At 40.6% G+C, this 6,632-nt stretch overlaps 1 non-coding gene across 1 annotated transcript; it reads right to left on the bottom strand.

The window, feature by feature from the left end:
• Window positions 1-1,655: 1,655 nt before the first annotated feature.
• On the bottom strand, window positions 1,656-1,711 carry LOC115140732 (U7 small nuclear RNA). Its single transcript, XR_003865279.1, has one exon. It is a non-coding gene; the product is annotated as a U7 small nuclear RNA (small nuclear RNA).
• Window positions 1,712-6,632: the final 4,921 nt, after the last annotated feature.

Below are 6,632 nucleotides of genomic sequence, written 5' to 3'. Positions count from 1 at the left end.
TACTGTAAATTGTACAGTGCAGTTTAAAATTCTTGTTAATCTTTCTGCCAATATCAGATATGTCCTGGGAAATGTTCTTGTTACATACAACCTCATGCTAATCACATTAGCCTAGGTTAGCGCAACCATCCCCTGGGGGACCAACTGATCCTGCTAGTTCCCACTAACCATATAGGGTCTGGTATTTCTTCAATCCCCTAATCCCCCTACCGATTGGGGTAATGTGAGTTGATCACAGATATGTGGTTTCTACCTAGTCTTAAAATGCTTCTTTGGTTTGACAATGACAGTTGTCAAGGGCACACAGATCTGGGACCAGGCTATTTATAGCAATCAAAACCGTTTTGCCTGCTGTAAATAGTAGCCTGGGCCCAGATCTGTTTGCCCTTGACAACCGTCATTGTCAAACCAAACTGTTTGGCATTATGGCACAACCACTGGCACTCATGCTATAAGTGAATAGGCTATGTCCTCTAGCAATTCTCTCTACGGGCCTAGCCAACACAGCTCTGTCAGTCTGGGTTTTCTAAAACCCTAATCCCATCGGTACATCTGGCTTCAAATGTATACTCAATTTTAGCACTTCACTGGGTTCAACCAGCCCAAAAGCAACAAAGGGGAGGGCTGGATTATAATCTCACTGTAGATTGCATTTCTACATTATCCCTTTCCCAGCTACCACAGGCTCTCTAAAAACTAATCTGCTGAGCTGCATTGAGTTAGTATCCACAGCAACCAGGGGAGAAATTTGTTTTTTTTCCCCTCAACCTTCATTTCAAGTTAAATCATCACGGGTTCTGTGACCAATTTCTACTGAAGGTAAAAATAACTACTGCCTCGGGTTGCTCCAGGCAATGCTTCCATCCTTCCCCCTTCTCTGGTTACAAACCTAGTTGGACTTCTGATTAATTCTATAAAGTAATTTGTCTTTATGTGAGTGGTTAATGAAATATTGAGGCAGCTATGACGGTTTAACTGGACACTTCCATTTATCAGTCTTTCTCTGGTGACAGGTCTGTCTCTGCGTAGCCCCTGCATTTGTCTTATATAGTTATTTCTGCCCAAGCATTCTAATAATTTAAAAGTACATTAACAAGCATTACTGCTGCGCAGTCTTAACAATTCACCCCTTCACATCTCTTGAGCCAGACATCTCATAAATTTAGCATATAGAGTTTGCCTTCTCTGCTTTACATGTTTAGTATACAGTTAGCTTTTCTCTCTGGCCTGGAGTGCCCTTTCTGTCTATTCAGCCTTTTCTGCTCATTACTCTACTGCACTTATCTCTCTAGTCCATTCCTTTCTCGTTCCCTCTGCTTTTTCTGTCTGGTCTGTAAACTGCTTTTTAGAGGACTGGGATTTGCGCCAGAGACGGGGTGAGATAAGGGGACAGGGTGAAACGCCGCCTCTCTCTCTGCCCCCCTCCCCTCAGATGCAAAAGGAGATTATCCAGTACTGAGAATACTTAGGCTTGCGTGTCAATCGTCTATCGCTCTCTCCCCTCACATGAAAAAATAGTATCGTACACTACGGTATAAATACGATAGTATACACTAGTGTTTTTGCTGTATTCAATGTAGTGTTGCGGACATGATTGTAGTATTTACTGTAGTATTTACTCTTGTGTTTTTGTTTAGTTCTTTTTGTAATATACATGTGGTATTTCTCCTTGAGGAAACCTACTGGACAAATACTAAAAGAGCAAATATTCCATAGCCTGTAGGTATTTAGGACTGGAGTCTGTACAGATAGTTAAGAGCTGCTCTTTTCTATAACCTGGAGATATACACAACAAACTTTGGGACTGGTAGGGACATCTCAGGGTATCATGCCTTCTATCCCTCTTCTCAGTGTAGCTGTCTGGTTGAAGATCAGGTTTGCCAATTTACAAGGGGGAGGGGTGGTGGAGTTCACCTTTTGTCTTCCTCGACTTGATTTGATAAAAAAAAACGAATGAATAAAAAAATGTAAAGAGGATTAAACAGAGGAGATGGGGTTAGGTTTAAGAGGTAGGGTTGGGAATAGGATACAAACCCAGTTTAGGGTATGGTTGGGGAGGGGGTGAATAACTTTATTAAAAATAGAAAGTAGGGGATGGAAACTTGTTTTTCAGGATACTGGTGGGATTTGTGGTTGATGTTTTTTGTGTTTCCATCGTTCAGAATGACAATGCCCTTGTGGCCAAAGCGAGGTCCATACAGAAAATATTTGTTGAGATCCGTGTGGAAGAACTTGACTGGCCTGCACAGAGCCCTGACCTCAACCCCATCGAACACCTTTGGAATGAATTGGAAAGCCAACTGCGAGCCAGGCCTAATCATCCATTAGTTCCCGACCTCATGAATGTTCTAATGGCTGAATGGAAGCAAGTCCCCGCAGGAATGTTCGAACATCTAGTGGAAAGCCTTCCCAGAAGACTGGAGACTGGCTGTTATCGCAGCCTCCAGTCACTTATAGGTGACACAAATTGGGATATTAGGGAGGGGAATGCCAGGGTATATGCAAATTAAATACTGCGGTATATACTATAGTGATTACTGTAGTGTTTTTGCGGTCTATAGTATACTGTAGTACAACACATGAACAAGGGATACTACAGTGTGGAGTCTAGTGTTGTACAGTGTACAACATGATTCTATAGTATGTGCTATAGTTTTCTCTGAGGCAGAGGGAAATGAGTTAATACAGAGCTGCGTTAGACTCTTCTCAATGAGTGTGGGTCACCCAGACCGAGAAACGACAGAGTGAGATGAAGATACATGGCGATAGTAAAAGTCAGGGGATCGCTAATGGAGAGAGGGAGGAGAGCAAGTCACTTTGGTCTTACTCTGTGAGTCTAGGTATACCTAGGTGGGTACAGCGCAAAGACTACATTTATCACGTGACACCATTCATTCCTATCTGAAGACTCAATAGCGCATTTGAAACCCAGGGCTGCGTTTCAAACTCATAAAATACACACCCTTATTCATTTATCCTCGTTTTATGCCCTTGGGGGAATCCCTGCGGCCATATTTGTCGTCGGTCCAAATGATTCGACAAGCAAGGAAAGTTTGCAACGTAAGCCCCTAAAATCCTACTTCAGAAGTTCCAGCTGGGCAGGTTAACGTTAGTTAGCTAATTAATTTGCTAGCTGTCATACAGTAGGCGTATATGAATAATTATATATTTAATACAAGTAGACATGCAATCATAATTGACTGTAGTGCATATAAAGCACCCACAAGCTACCAGTGGCTGAAAACACAATCGTCGTGGGATGAACGAGGACGAATATCCGGGCAAATGTGGTCCATTTAAAATTCCTTCCTTCCTCCCTCGCCCCTTGTCCTGCAAGTGTAAACTCGTCAGATATCATGATACGTCATCAGAAGTGTCCACTTAATTTGAGAGGGTGTGTCTGTTAAGTGTTTGGAATGCGGCCCAGGAAGTTGGTTAAAATGGCGTCTCGTGGGAGATTTATGTAGACCTCACATGCAAAGTTTGAGCTACTCGATCAAGTGACCTTTGAGGGTAGCTCAGTGCTGCTCCTCAAATTGAAGACTGACCAGGGTACTGCAGGTTGATATTAGCTACTAAATTATCCTTACATATAAGTAATATTGGTACCATGATTTCCTTCAAATTTGTATTTATTTACATGAAGATTGACCACAAAGATCACCATTTCCCCTTCATTATAATGGGGATCCTATTTTCTGCAAACAATTCCTGCAGTACGGCTGTCGGCCTTGAACTTTGTGTCTTCAACGAGAGGGACCAGTCGTTCTCCCCTGGTGTAGAGGGAGCAGGGAAGGGGGAGATCAAGAGAGAGAAAAGGAGAGCGGGAGATAGATAAAAAGAGAAGTAAGAGAGAGAATTCTGATGGCCAAATGTTCTCCCTCCAGAGTTAGTCCTATAGATATATTGACGTGTGCAAGGAAGACTGGCCGCACAAGTCAAGGACACACCAGTTACACCTGTATCCATTTAGAATATGTCAGTTACACCTGTATCCATTTAGAATACGTCAGTTACACCTGTATCCATTTAGAATACCTCAGTTACACCTGTATCCATTTAGAATACGTCAGTTACACCTGTATCCATTTAGAATAAGTCAGTTACACCTGTATCCATTTAGAATACCTCAGTTACACCTGTATCCATTTAGAATACGGCAGTTACACCTGTATCCATTTAGAATACGGCAGTTACACCTGTATCCATTTAGAATACGGCAGTTACACCTGTATCCATTTAGAATACGGCAGTTACACCTGTATCCATTTAGAATACGTCAGTTACACCTGTATCCATTTAGAATACGTCAGTTACACCTGTATCCATTTAGAATACCTAATTTACACCTGTATCCATTTAGAATACGTCAGTTACACCTGTATCCATTTAGAATACGTCAGTTACACCTGTATCCATTTAGAATACGTCAGAAAGACCTGTATCCCTTTAGAATACGTCAGTTACACCTGTATCCATTTAGAATACGTCAGAAAGACCTGTATCCCTTTAGAATACGTCAGTTACACCTGTATCCATTTAGAATACGTCAGATACACCTGTATCCATTTAGAATACCTCAGTTACACCTGTATCCATTTAGAATACGGCAGTTACACCTGTATCCATTTAGAATACGTCAGTTACACCTGTATCCATTTAGAATACGTCAGAAAGACCTGTATCCCTTTAGAATACGTCAGTTACACCTGTATCCATTTAGAATACGTCAGAAAGACCTGTATCCCTTTAGAATACGTCAGTTACACCTGTATCCATTTAGAATACGTCAGTTACACCTGTATCCATTTAGAATACGTCAGTTACACCTGTATCCATTTAGAATACGTCAGTTACACCTGTATCCATTTAGAATACGTCAGATACACCTGTATCCATTTAGAATACCTCAGTTACACCTGTATCCATTTAGGATACGGCAGTTACACCTGTATCCATTTAGAATACGGCAGTTACACCTGTATCCATTTAGAATACGGCAGTTACACCTGTATCCATTTAGAATACGTCAGTTACACCTGTATCCATTTAGAATACGTCAGTTACACCTGTATCCATTTAGAATACGTCAGTTACACCTGTATCCATTTAGAATACGTCAGTTACACCTGTATCCATTTAGAATACGTCAGATACACCTGTATCCATTTAGAATACCTCAGTTACACCTGTATCCATTTAGAATACGTCAGTTACACCTGTATCCATTTAGAATACGGCAGTTACACCTGTATCCATTTAGAATACGGCAGTTACACCCGTATCCATTTAGAATACGGCAGTTACACCTGTATCCATTTAGAATACGGCAGTTTCACCTGTATCCATTTAGAATACGGCAGATACACATGTATCAATTTAGAATACGGCAGTTACACCTGTATCCATTTAGAATACCTCAGTTACACCTGTATCCATTTAGAATATGTCAGTTACACCTGTATCCATTTAGAATAAGTCAGTTACACCTGTATCCATTTAGAATACGTCAGTTACACCTGTATCCATTTAGAATACGGCAGTTACACCTGTATCCATTTAGAATACCTCAGTTACACCTGTATCCATTTAGAATACGTCAGTTACACCTGTATCCATTTAGAATACGTCAGTTACACCTGTATCCATTTAGAATACGGCAGTTACACCTGTATCCATTTAGAATACGGCAGTTACACCTGTATCCATTTAGAATACGGCAGTTACACCTGTATCCATTTAGAATACGTCAGTTACACCTGTATCCATTTAGAATACGTCAGTTACACCTGTATCCATTTAGAATACCTAATTTACACCTGTATCCATTTAGAATACGTCAGTTACACCTGTATCCATTTAGAATACGTCAGTTACACCTGTATCCATTTAGAATACGTCAGAAAGACCTGTATCCCTTTAGAATACGTCAGTTACACCTGTATCCATTTAGAATACGTCAGAAAGACCTGTATCCCTTTAGAATACGTCAGTTACACCTGTATCCATTTAGAATACGTCAGTTACACCTGTATCCATTTAGAATACGTCAGTTACACCTGTATCCATTTAGAATACGTCAGTTACACCTGTATCCATTTAGAATACGTCAGATACACCTGTATCCATTTAGAATACCTCAGTTACACCTGTATCCATTTAGAATACGTCAGTTACACCTGCATCCATTTAGAATACAGCAGTTACACCTGTATCCATTTAGAATACGTCAGTTACACCTGTATCCATTTAGAATACGTCAGTTACACCTGTATCCATTTAGAATACGTCAGTTACACCTGTATCCATTTAGAATACGTCAGATACACCTGTATCCATTTAGAATACCTCAGTTACACCTGTATCCATTTAGAATACGTCAGTTACACCTGTATCCATTTAGAATACGGCAGTTACACCTGTATCCATTTAGAATACGTCAGATACACCTGTATCCATTTAGAATACGGCAGTTACACCTGTATCCATTTAGAATACGTCAGATACACCTGTATCCATTTAGAATACGTCAGTTACACCTGTATCCATTTAGAATACGTCAGATACACCTGTATCCATTTAGAATACGTCAGTTACACCTGTATCCATTTAGAATACGGCAGTTACACCTG

Source organism: Oncorhynchus nerka, linkage group LG13, assembly GCF_034236695.1.
Source record: "Oncorhynchus nerka isolate Pitt River linkage group LG13, Oner_Uvic_2.0, whole genome shotgun sequence".
Lineage (NCBI taxonomy): Eukaryota > Metazoa > Chordata > Actinopteri > Salmoniformes > Salmonidae > Oncorhynchus > Oncorhynchus nerka.
Note: the sequence above shows the minus strand (reverse complement) of the source record. Positions and strands in the feature narration are given on the sequence as shown.